This window comes from Sarcophilus harrisii, chromosome 2 (assembly GCF_902635505.1).
Source record: "Sarcophilus harrisii chromosome 2, mSarHar1.11, whole genome shotgun sequence".
Taxonomy (NCBI): domain Eukaryota; kingdom Metazoa; phylum Chordata; class Mammalia; order Dasyuromorphia; family Dasyuridae; genus Sarcophilus; species Sarcophilus harrisii.
In genome coordinates this window covers 484,031,030-484,044,831 of record NC_045427.1, presented here as the reverse complement: position 1 = coordinate 484,044,831, position 13,802 = coordinate 484,031,030, and the positions used below count along the sequence as shown (strand labels likewise).

The following is a 13,802-nucleotide window of genomic DNA, read 5'->3' as shown; positions in this document are numbered from 1 at the left end:
CACCCTCCCCCAGCTGCCGATGTTCTATCCACTGCACCACCTAACTGTCCTTATTGCAATTTACAAAAGTGAAAACTGAGATTCAGATAAAGGAAATAACTCATTCAGAGTTACACACCCAATAAATGCCAGAGGCAGAATTCAAACACAGTCTCCAGACTCCAAGTTTAGCACTTTCCCCACCATATTATACTTAAGTCACCAGCAATAAAAGAAGTTAATTCCCTTCTCTTCTTGTTGGGAGGGGGCTATACTGATGTTCTTCTCTAAGGCTCCTTCCAGTTTGAAATCCTGTCTTATGAACTTGGATGATGAGAAAGGGGTAACAAGAGAATATACTGAAAGCAAGCAGGGGACTAGAGGGTCCAGGTCTCGCTGCAATAATCCAAGTGTTGCCTGGTAATGTGTATAAATGCTGGCCAGCTTTCCTCCAGGAACACAGCCGTGCCGGCAATTGAGTTCATTGGCCAAATCGAATTTGGGCTTCTGTACGAAGTTCTTTTCTATTAAGTGCTTTAACATACATCACCTCCCTCAGTCTATTGATGAAATCCTATTATCCGCTCGGAGCTGGAGGCAGCTTCCTCAGCAACCTTCCACCCACCAGCTCTGCGAGAGGTGAGGGTGGTCAAGAGGCTGGGGGATAGGTCAGCACCAGGAGAATCCATGAAGCTGCATGGATGTGAATGGGGGCAGGGCAGCACCCCGAATTCTTAAAGCTTGAGGCTGAGAAGGAAGTTCATTTTTGCTCCAGAACCTCCAGAGGGAGCAAATGGGGACTTAGCCACCCTTACTCCTCTAGAAGAGGCAAAATTCTAACCATCTTTTGGGCTGATTCAAGCTTTAGGCACTCACTGTACCAGAGATTCCAGGATGGCGCTGGGGATGATACCAGGATTTGAAAATTGTGGGTGGGGAAAGGACTGTCTGCAAGAGTGGTGGGTGTCCCATATATACCAAAATATTCATAGCAACACTCTGTGGCAACAAAAAAGTAGAAACAAAGTGGGTGGTCATTGATTGTGGAATGGTTGAGCAAACTGTGGTAAATGAATGAAATGGAATACTATCATGTTATGAAAAATGAGGAAGCTGAGGAACTTGGAGAAACATGGGAAGATTTATATGAATTGGTGCAGGGAAAAGAAAGAAAAACAAGAACATTATATACAATTACTACAGTCATATAAACAAAAGCAATATTAAAAGGTGACCAGACTTAGCTAAATTGCAGTGACCCAGAAAACTCAAGAGGAAACACACTTTTCTACCTTTGACAGGACTACAGAACTAGAATGCTGCATTTTACTCCTAAGTTTTCCAAACCTTTCCTTTGTTACAAAGGGAAGTTCATAAGGGAATCAGGGCATATAGAAAATGACTATGCCATATATATATATATATTTTTAAAAAGACAGCATTAAATTTTTTTTAAATTTACATTAAGATGGGTAGTGATGGAAAGAGATTAAAAAACAAGATGGTGAGTCTTCCTGCCCCATCTCTTTCACCCAGTTTTGTTTCCAGGTCTCTTTTCTTACTAGAAAAATATTCATTCTGTAATATTCTATTTAATCCCACACAGCTGGGAATTACAGGAAGAGGAGTTCTGGCGGAAAGAATATATTTCATTTCCCCTCTTGGGTTCAGAGAATTCAGAACAAAGCATGCATTTTTTTTTTGGTGGGGGGGGGGGGAACAGCTAGATGGTGCAGTGTATAGAGCCCCAGCCCTGGAGTCAGGAGGATCTGAGTTCAGATTCAGCCTCAGACACTTAACATTTACCAGCTGTGTGACCTTAGGCAAGTCACTTAACCCAATTGCTTCAACAAAACAAAAGTCATATTTTTTTTAAAAAAAGAATTTAATGGGGAACTTAAAGGGTGGCAATCTCCAAGTAATTGCTGAACCCCAGTGGTCACCAAATCCATCTAGTTCTGATTGAATTTGGAGCATGACAAAGATGATTTTGTTGGGCTCAATGTTTAGGAACTCAGGGTTGGTAGGCCCATGTATATAAATGAGTATGTATGTCTGTGGATGGATATATGTACATGAACAGTTTTGGGTGGTAGCTCACATCTATGATCTCTCTTAGCTATAATCTATAATCTCACATCTATAATCTATAATAAACTGGGGGAAGCTGAGGCTGGAATTAAAGCTGATTCAGAGTTTACACTAAGTTTGGCACCAATAACAGCACTTACCTCTAAGGGTTTTGTGAGGAATAAAGCACTTAGCATAGTTCCTAGTACTCAGCAGACATTTAATAAATTCTTGTTTCCATTCTATATCTATGTCTATGTAACTAAGTATACATGGGTGCCAGACTACATGTATGAATGAATATGTATAAATGTATAAGCATATATATATGTATAATAATGTATGAGTATGTGTATGAGTGTACATGCAAAGCAAGACACACACATAAGTGTGTTGTAATGTATGATTATTTATTTGTATGGCCAAAGTCTAAGCATATATATATATATATATTTATGGAAGAGTGTATATATATATATATATATGTGTGTGTGTGTGTGTGTGTGTGTGTGTGTATATGTGTGTAAATGGATATATGAGCATAAGCATTTATGTTTATGCAATTATGTGTGAATTGTGTGTACGTATAAAAGAGGTATGGGGATATGGGTGGATATGTACATGATTAAACATATAAGCCTATTTAATATATCTGTTTCTTTTCAAATGACACATGTCAGAGCTCTCTCGGTGCCTGTGTATAAGGAGGCATCATGGGGTGGGAGAGGAAGAAAATTCCTGTTAATTAGCCTGGAATCGATCTGTATCCTCCCAAATTTGATTTTCCTTAAGCAGTCCCGTCTGTCCTGTCCATGGCCAATTAGCTTCAATTACAGCCTGTTAGTCAATGTGATGAAAAAGACTTAGGGAGTTCCAGTGGCTAGAAGCCGAGCCTGGTGCAGAGAGAGGAATAAGAACAATAGAGATTGGGCTGCAGCCTCCTGGACACAGGAGATCAGAGGATCCATTATCTGATTTCAGATTGAGCTGTTTTGTTTTGTTGTGTTTTTGTTTTGTTTTGTTTTGGTTTTGATGATGGAGGCAAGAGTAAAGAGAGAGAATCTGGTAGCAGATACTCCTTTCTTATTCTTTTTGGTCCAGTCTAATATTAAAATGAATTTCCTTTCCCTGAGCTCACACTGACAATGAGGGACTAGACTTAAAATGAAAAACAAACAAACAAACAAACGATCTGAAACATTTTCTTCAGATCCTCTCTAAAGAGTAATCCACTGTGCTATGTTGTGCTTATTGGGATATGTGTATACTCATTACAATTATATCTCTACTAATGAAGAGGGTACACACCCACAACCACTTTGTTGGCAGAAATGTTACCAGAGGTAGAAATAATGCAGGAGACAGAGATACCAGAAAGGAGAATTTATAGTATGAAAATATCATTAAATATTCACTAAATAACAGCAGTGCAAGATAACAGGTTGGCCAAGCCTCATTCATAATCAAGAGTAATCAATAATAGCAGCTTATGTTTATAGGCCCTTTATTATCATGTGGGGTATTTCTACCCATATTCTCTCATTTCATCCTCAACAGCCTGTTAGGCAATACAAATGCTATTATTTCCATTTTACAGAAGAGAAAATTGAGATTTAGGAACATCAAGGTCACATAACTAGCAAATCACAGATTTGCTATGCATATATGAATAAAATTTAGACATTTTCACATCTAAAACAGCTCTCTTTCTATTATACCACATTTCCTCTCAGTCTGTGATTGATTCAAGAGCCTTTCCAGTTTGGGGGGGAAGAAAGTTAGGTAGAAAGTACATAGTAAACACTTAAAACCAGAGGCCAGGTTCTATGGATGAGATGAAATCAGAACCGAAATCAGTTGGAGCACTAGAAGACAAATGTCCCTGGCTTCATAATTTGGCTGTGGGCCTGCCCATTTACCTTCCTATGGGTGCAGGCTGATGAGAACTGTGCATGGAAGTATTTTTGTCTTAGTGGGAACATTGCTGCTGGGTGTTATGACAGAAGCCAACACTGCTATATAGGAATCAAGAAGATTTTTGCTTAAAAAAACAAAACAAAACAAAGAGAACTTTGAAAAGAGCTGTGCTTATGTTTAGGGGGAGGTAGGAGGGAGAGAAAATAGGTTTTTTTTTCCTAACTAAAAAAAAGTTAATTTAATTTAAAAAAACAAGAGTTAAGTTTTCAGGGGGAAACCCTGGGACTCCCTAATCGAGGTATTGTTGTATAAAGACTAGCATTTATATATCATTTTAAGATTTGCAAAGCCCTTTATAAATATCTCATTTGATCCTCACAACAACCCTGGGAAATATATGCTATTATTATCCCCTTTTTATTGATGAAGAAACTGAGGCACACAGAGGTTAAGTAGCTTGCCCAAGCTCTCAAACACAATGGATCTGAGGCTACATTTGCACTCAAAACTTCCTGACTCCAGGTCCAGAGTTCTAATCATTGTACCACCTAACTGCCTACTAGTCTGCCTTCCTCATCTTTCCAATAGATGGTAAGCACACTGAAGAGCAATACATAAAAAGATTCTGGGGCATGGTAGCATTTTCTACTGGAAGAAATTTTAGTCTTAGCAGGACTCAGAAAACCCAACTTCTGGTTCTGGTATTACCCGTGGTTTTCTTGTGTGATTTAGTTTAAGTTAGTTAACCTCTCCAAGCCTCAGTCTGCTTCATCTGTTATTTGTGAAGAATAAAACTTGCCCTTAGTCACCTCGCCTTTTTCTTGTAAGGATAAAATAAAGCCATACTATCATGGTTCAGAGCCAAGAAGGGTTTTAAAAATCATTTAGCCAACTCCCTCATTTTCTAGATGAAGAAAATTAGATTGAGGTTCAAGGTCATGAGGTTTAAATAGACTATTTGTGCCTGATCTGGGATAGAACCTTCTGAGCTCATCACTGATGACTAATCAATTTGATCAATCACAGGTGAATACACAGTACCCTGACCCCACCACTGTAATATCATTGTCCTCTTCCAGTCTGAAGGACAAATAATAGCTCATGAGGTGCTTTATTCTGGTCCCCTCTCTTTTCAGCATCCTTATATTATTTTTCCAATTAGAATTTAAGCTACTTGAGAGCAGAAGCTGTCCCAGCTCCAAGTCTGTCATTCAGTGAACTCTATTAGATGGCCCCTCTTTTAGCTGCAGTAACTCCTAAAGATCATCTGCCAAGGCATGGGTGAGCTGTATCAGCATGGGTGGAACATGTGCTCATGTGAATAAAATCATGAATTCTTGCAAAGTAAGTGCTGCTATTATATCTATGCCAAATACCTCTCAGAGGTTTAGCATCTCATTTTGGTTCAGCAGCCTTGTAGGACTATAGCCAACCAATCACCATTGCCTCTCCTCTCCAGGGCATGGATTAGGAATGACTAAGGCTCTAGGGATCATAGAATCAGAAGTTTAAGGATGAAAGACACCTTAGTAAGCACTTACTCCAAACCCTTCATTTTACAACTGAGGAAACTCAGATAAAGATTCAAAAAGAAGTGATCTCCTCAAGATCACAGGGATAGTAAGTGGAAGAAATGAATCTTCATCCTAGAGTCTCTGACTATAAATCCAGTGTCCTTTCCCTTGCACCATAAGGAATAGTCAGATAAGGACAATTCAAAAGGCCATTCTTCCAAATATCCATATATCTTTGGGACTTTCTATCCTGACCAACACAAGTCAAGCAGGCTGGATAGTTACCATATGGACCTGTATACATTTTAAGCTTTCTCCTTCCCCACTCCCACTCCCAAGGCTTGATCCTCAATTGTTGTTCAGTTGTGTCTCTATGAATTCTGTTTGGAGCTTTCTTGGCAAAGATGCTAGAATGTTTTGCCATTTCCTTCTCCAGCTCATTTTACAGACGAGGAAACTGAGGTAAACAGGATTAAGTTAGCTAGTAAGTGTGGAGCCCAAGTTTGAATTTATATCTATCTTCCTGACTCCAGGTCTGGCACAATATCCCCTCTAAGATTGAACTCTTTGAGAAAAAATACTGCATCTTCCTAGTACAGTGCCTGACACATATTCAGCATTCAAATTTGCACTACTAACCTACAAAACTATTAGCTCCTTGAGAGCAGGGCCATTCATCTTCATATTTCCCACACAATACCTAGCACCATGATTTGCACATAATAGACACTGAATTTAATATTTGCTTCATTGATTTTAATTTCTTGAGCTGAATTGAACTAAAGGTTATTTTTCACTCTGCATAACTTGTCCCTTTGGGTGGAGTGCCACTGTCAGCAGCAACAGTCCTGAAATTCTGAAGGCTGGACAAGAGTAAGAGGTGTGAACAGTGTTTGCAGAAAATCAATAGAGAAGTGTTACCTATGGGATAGCAATTTTTTACATTAGGGTGAGGTTGGAGGAGAGAGGTAGGGGCTGTATTCTGCAGAGCCACCTTGGCTATGGTGCTCTGGGAACAGTATCAATAAATGCTTTTCTTTCATTCTCTTAGCTGTAAAGTACCTGTGTAAAGGGGCAGGGAGTCTGCCCATAAGTACAGTAAGCAGAAAGGGTTCTGTCTCCCCACTGCCTCCCACACTGACATGCACAAACCAAGGATTCTTTCTCCCCAGCTGTTTCTATTCTCAGCCCTAGTTCCGTCCATCTCCAATTACCCAGCCGATCAATAGAAATAGTACGTTTATGGAAGATGAAGAAAAGAATGCAGAAGACAGACAGATTAAAAGTGACACACAGACAGGGGGAGACACAGATAGAAAGATAGACACAGAGACGGGCAGAGAGAAAGAGGCAGAGAAACATACAGTGAGATGCATAAAGAGAGACAAAGAAACACAAAGAGAGACAGAGACAGAGACAGAAAGACAGATGGGACATGGGGCAGAGAAAGAGAGACAGAGGGAGACAGAAAGAGAGAGAAACAGAGGAGAGAGACAGAAAGACAGGTAAAGACAGAGTGAGATGCACAGAGAGAGAGACAAAGAGATGCAAAGAGAGACAGAGACTGACAAAGGCAGAAAGACAGAAGAGTCACGGGGGTGATGGGGAGAGACAGAGAGACACACAGAGAGGAAAGAGAGACAGAGAAAAAGACACACAGAGAGACACACAGAAAGAGACAGATGCAGAGAGAGACAGATTGACAGAGAAAGAAAGATACGTGATGAGGGGAGAGAAAGAGAGACAGAGACAGGGAGAGAGAGATAGAGGAAGAGACACAGAGAGAGCCAGAGAGAGGAAGGAGAGAGAGGAGAAAGACAAAGAGAGACAGAGACAGAGAGAGATAGGGATAAAGATAGACAGACAGACAGAGGGACACACATACAGAGACACTCAAAGTAAGAGAGTTAAAAGAGAGAAAAAACTAAAGGGAGGTGCCGGCAGCAAGTGAGGGGTGTGTACAGAAGAAGTGATAGGAAGTAAGAAAGGAAGGGCAAAACAAGGGGCAAAGACATGTGAATAGCTTATCTCTTTTTTCTTCTCCATTTAGAAAGTGACTGGCTCAAAACCTTTCTAAGGAAGAAAAGGCAAACATCCATGCTTCCAGACTTCTGCTATGGTCTTACCAACTCCCCCCACATTCACTCTGAGTTCTCTGAGATTCTCTGATAGCAGAAATAGGCACTGGATTTGGGAGTCAGGAGAACTGACTGTGTGAACTTGGACAAGTCATTATTGATCTTGGGCCAAAATTTAGACTAAGTGATTTTTAAGAGACACTCTTTCGTTCAGTAAGCCTTTATTAAGAGTCTATTGTCATAGGCAGTAAATAATAGGGAAGGATTTGAACCTATGGCCTCAAAATCAAAATCTAGGGTTCTTTCCATTCATATTTTGCTGCCTCCTTTTTTCTCTCTGAGTCCCCCAAAGCATGTTGAAGACGAAGGTATTGCCTCTATGTTGTAAAAGTTTATACTGGGGTTAGGTGGATGAGGGGGGAGAGTAGGGGCTACAAATATGGATAGCTTCAATACAAATATTACAGGCAAAGCACCACTTCTAGCTCACAATGATTGTATAATCATTTATTTTAACCTCTCAGTGTTTCAGGCAGCTCAGAAGCTGCAAGTTGAAGAACTGGTATCAACATGCATTTGTTAAGAGGAAGACTTCTCTCTGAAGAGAAACTTTTATACCAATGACTAAAACAAAAATAACTAAAAAACTACAACAAAAAATAACAACAAACAAACAAAAGAAAAAACCAAAAACTATGAAATCAAATAGGGAAAATCATTACCCACATCAGGATATGAAGAAAGGCTTCGTGGAGGAGGTAGCATTTGATTTCACCTTTAAAGGACAGGTAGGGATTGGTAGTTGAAGAGAAGAAAGCAGGACATTGTAGGCAGAAAAGCCCTGAGTATGCAAGGAAGGGGAGAGGGGGCAGAGAGCAGTCCAGTCTGGCTGGAATGAAGAATGCAAGGACAGGAGTAATATGAGATGGGGCTAGAAAGGTAGGATGGCGCCAGATGGTGGAAGGCCTTGAATATCAGGTAGAGGAATCTGAGCAAGTCTGATATTCTATAAGATGCTTTGGGCAGAGGTTATTTTTTCTTGTACTCTGGAGAGCACAGTTTCCTGGAACTGAATCGTGCAGAGTGGACACCTAAACTGGGCAGAATTTATAAGGGTTTGGGTCCCCCTCTTCCTTTTTTTCTGAGAAAAGAAGTCGCAGTAGCATGGACACTTTGTACAGCTGAGTGGATAGGAGGGAGGGAGTTGCTAAAGGTCTAAACCTAAGAACTTATTCATTATGCTTACTTTGGCACTGGATTTTGAGTCAGGAGCACCCAGGTTCAAATTTCACCTCGGATACTTACTTAACTTCTTTATGCCTCTATTTCCTCATGTGCAAAATAGGAAAACTAGACTTGATGCTTCTTTCTAAAAGGAAGTGCTATCATCAGCACCTTACTGCTGGTTGTGTCAGGTATTTTCTCCCTCGAGTTCTTACCTTTAATTCAACAAATATGAGTTAAGTGTCTACTATGTATACCCCAAGGGTGATCAGAGGTATCCCTGATTTGTTAGACTGTGGTACCTTCCATGAATCTGGGCATGTGCTCTGGCTCCTTGCCGAAGGATGTTCACTTTTTCTCCCAACAAATCAGGAGTTATCTTGGTTATTCCCACTACATGAAGGTATAAAATATTACATTTATCAAGAGAAAACTGTTCCATGGAACTCTGACTCAGCTTAGATTTCTTCCCAAATCATCATTTCACTCCTAGATGTGTTCAATGGCTCAAAGCCACTGACTTCTCCACTCTGAGCTTGAGTTTCACTATCAGCACAACAAAGAAAAACAATCCCTATATCTTCTCTTGCCCTTCCTAAGGATATGATCAGGTGAATGATTTGAGAACCAACGGTGTGAGATATAATTGCATTATCAAGTGCCAAGAAGGTGCTTGCTTTATTTTAGTCTCCTATCCAGGCTCCTTCCTTCTTTCAGCTCAGGTGGCCTGGGGTCTTTCTTCACTCCCTCTCTGCCTCTTCCTCTTGCTACTTCCCTGCACAGAACATCAAGCTTTGATTTGCACTGATTCCCTACTCCTGCTGCCCCTGGCCCCTCTCCATCTCATCTGGGCACCTGGGGGCAGCTCATTCCCCCTAAGCAGCCTCCATAATTAGCTTCTGAACAGAAGAGGAGCTATTTCCAGCTGCAGCCTTCAGTCTTCGGCCAGGCCTGTAGGGTATGTGGGTGAGGGGAAAGTATGAAATTACTCTTGGTGCTTGCATCAGTTTTTCTTCCTTCCTCTTTTCCCCTCTACATCTTTTCCCATGACAATTCCTAGCTGGGTTCCCTTGCCAAGGCACCTACACTTTCTCTAAATGAGATACATCCTCATCAAGTGGGCACCAAAAGATTGATTCTTTTTGCCAACTTAAATTTTTGTCCTAGTTATCAAGTCATAGGGTCTTAGAATCATCGTACTACGTACAACTCATAGAAGATCAAGACTGGGAGGAACCTGAGGACAATAGATCATAGATTTAAAACTAGAAGGGACCTTGAAATTCATCTAATCCCATGTCCTCAAGGTCAAATAATTAACTAATGGCAGAACCAGGTTCTAGGTCTCCTGACTCCCAATCCCGTGTTCTGCCTATTATATACCCTGATAGACAAGAGCAAGCCTGAGTCCAGATTCTATCTACTGCCAAAGGCTTCAGCACCAGAAAAAGAAACCAACACAACAGAGAAAGAGGATGAACTAGAAGGCTCATACTCTTGGGGATAGTTTCTGGTCTTGCATTTTCTCCACTGGTTGTAGATGTCCTAGCATATGATGCTGGAAGATGGAGTGGCTGGTGAGGTCATGGATAAAACCTAATTGAGCAGGTATTACCCCTAGGGTTAGCAGGGTTTATATGTTTGTTTTTTAAGTACAAAGATTTCTTCTGAGCTCCCTCAATCGTTTGAAAGTACTCTTGTTTTAAATGCCTATTGTCTGCCTTGGGGATGGAAGATAGATTGGATATGTGAGGCTAATATTTAATTGGAAAGGCTGGGAAATACCGTTCTTTGGAAATATTTTGGCACGGTCATGCTCTGACTGTCCAGTCTTAAGAACAGGATGTTACTCCTGGCTGTGGAGAAGAATACAGTCCCTGCCGTTCAGATCTAATATTTCCCTTTGTTTTTCCTTATTCCTGGCTGTCAGGGCACTTACCTTATTGGAGAATCTTAGTCCCCCGGTGATCTTATTGAAGTTATTGAGAACTAGGATCTGGCCCTACTGACCAAAGTTGCTATTTCTCAGCCAAAGAGGAAACTACCAAGGCTGAAGGGGAAACTGACTTCTTGTCATTGTCTTTCTTTATTCCATTGTGGCCATTAAGCTTAGGATGACAGAAGGAGGTCTGTGTATTCAGGAAGGGGGGGGGAGACCCTCTCAAAACTCCTTGACTAAAACTCTAGGGAATGTATTATTTGAATAGATTGCATTTGAGAATCCTCTCAGCTATACCACATCACTGTATGTGCACACCCCAAAATTTAAGTAATATTAATCCCAATCAGCACCACTAACTTTCAATGGTGATAGCCAATCAGTCATTCAATACGCATTTATTAGTTTCAAACTCTTTGTTAAACACTAGGGATACAAAGAAAAGCAAAAACTAATGCGGTCCAGGAGCTCACATTTTAATGGGAAAGGCAATATGTAATTAATTGTATAGACCACCGACATATACATTGCAAATGGAAGGTAATCTAAGAGAAAGTCACTAGCAGTAGAGGGGGAAAGGGATGGGTGGGGAAAGATCTCTTGTAGAACATGAGATGTGAGCTGCAACTTGGAAGTCAGGAGATAGAGGTGAGGAGGGAGGGCATTCTAGGCATAGGAGACACAGTAATGGGAAGGAGTTGAAAAATGAAGTGGCATGTAAAGCACACTCATTTTGTCCCCCTCACCAAGCCTCTCACAATAATGGTGTTTCCTCCAGACTCTGCTCATTTAAAATTCTGAATTGCTATACTCAATTAGAAACCACTGGGGGAAGAGTAGACAGGAGACTGGGGCTCTGGGTATATTTCTCTGCTCTGATGAAGGGGTTTCAGCTATAACTCTTGCCTGGCACTGACTCTCCATCAGTATAGACTTTATGGGGCTGCTGACCATGGAATATAGAATGCTGGCAATATAATGGAGTATAGAATGCTGGGAATGTTCTGGCAAAAATACTGAATCTGGAGTTAGAGATCTTGGGCTTAAATCCCACTTCTTTCACTAATCTATGTTACTTCAATTAATTTCTTTGGGCTTCAGTTTCTTCATCTATAAAATGAAAAGACTGGGCTAGATAGTCCTAAGTACCTTTTAGTTCTAACTTATGAATGATGTTTTAAAAAAAATAAACAATGTGATATTAGAGTTTGGAATGATTTTAGAGTGCACCAAATTTTACTGATGGGGAGACTGAGACAGAAAGATGAAGTGAAATGCTTAAAACAATATAATTGGGACAGAGATGGAATTTGAACCCAGTTCTCTGATTCCAGATCCAGTGCTCTCATTATTATTTTTTCCCCAAGGTTAGTGGGATTGAATGACTTGTCCATGGTCACACAGCTAGTAAGTATTAGGTGTCTGAAGCTGGATTTGAACTCAGGTCCTCCTGACTTCAGGACCAATGCTCTATCTATTGGACCAGTTAGCTGCCTCAAGACCCAGGACTCTTCCCAGATTTCTTACTTGAATGAGTAATTAGCTGAAGATCACACAGGTAAATTAGGACCTAAGCTGGAACAAGAACCCAGGTCTCCTTGCCTACATTGATCAGATTCTACAAAATGTATCCAAACCAGCTTCAGAGCATGGACATCTTTGAAGAGAATACATCTATTCTCAGAAATACCTGGGAATACCTGGTCATGGCCCAACCAGACTTTGTATGGGACATGACTCAAAGTGGCTCTGGGAAAGGATCAAGTATAGAAGATCAGATTCTATCTTTTCCACCTTATTTTTCTGGGCTCAACATTTCCATGTCTTCCTGATCCCATCAAGACGCCAAATATCAATTAGAGTAATGGTGATTTCTCCACCAGAATTGAGATGAAAAAGAAAAGCAGAGAAAATTACAACCTTTTGCTGAACTATCTAACCCAGACCTAATTAATCAATACACCAAGCTACAATCTGTCCTGCCAACTAGCCACTGGAAGAGTACTTAACTTTATCTGTGAACTGATTGCTGTAGTTTTGCCACCACTACTGCTAATATGAGCTAGCCATAGGGCTCTTCATGCCAAGTTCGAGATGAGAACCTCCAAGTCCAGGTGCGGTGGGGAGGCAGGGGGAGGGCAGGGAAGGTTCTACTAGCATAACAAGATTATCACAGAATTTCTAGTAGAAAGAAACTTGAAAACCATGTCGGCTAATTCCTTTATTTTACAAACAGGTAACAATATCAGAGAGAAGGGATCTGTCCAAAGTTAAAGGCAGGGGAAGGGGAGCTGGAACATAATGTTAAAGGATTTGGCCCATTTTTCTTTATAATTAGATGTCACATCACTTTCCCTTCCCCATCTCCATCCTTCCATATGGATATTGGTCTTTATTCTAATTCTTCTCTTCTGGACTCAGACTACCAACGATTTCTGTCCGAGGTACTGAACCACTTTACTCACTGTGTGTGCCTGTCTGGTATTTAGATCCCATCTTAACCTCAAGACAGGAATTCTGTTTCCTCAATCTTATTTCACTTCCTCTTCCTACAATTCTAACCACAGACCAATCATAGTACTCTTCTGCTTGGTACAAAATGTCTTCCATTAGACTCACTTCTCTGGGTTAACTATTAAAGGGGGTGGGATTATTTGTGGAAGGCCCTTCTTTAAATGCATGTGTTATCTTGGAGGATACACATATAACAAATAGAGTCCTATGGGATGGTGTCCTCAAGCCCTGTCCCATTAGCATGATTACATTTCTCAGATGAGTGATTTGTTATCCTGAATGGCACAGAGAACTTGGTCCTGAGGGGTTTTGATACAGGATGGAGGCTTTTCAATATCTTTGTGAGGGAAAAGGAGACATCCTAATAAGACTCTGTTACTCTGGCTAGGGAGGATGGGCAGCAAGTAATGTAGTTTCAATCCAAGAATTTGCTGAAAGGAGAAAAGGCCATGAAGAATAAACTTTTGTCTAGTTCATACTTATACTTGGATAGAGTTCCTAATTAAGCAACTTTGGTCAAGTGGCCTAGGGAAGGAAAAATTTACTCCAATAACTCTTAATTTGTTT

The 13,802-nt window shown here is 40.6% G+C and overlaps 1 protein-coding gene across 2 annotated transcripts in view; it reads right to left on the bottom strand.

Moving 5' to 3' along the window:
• NTNG2 (netrin G2) overlaps positions 1-13,802 on the bottom strand; it is a 99,306-nt gene that overhangs the window by 43,658 nt on the left and 41,846 nt on the right. The gene's annotated exons all lie outside the window — the stretch shown is intronic.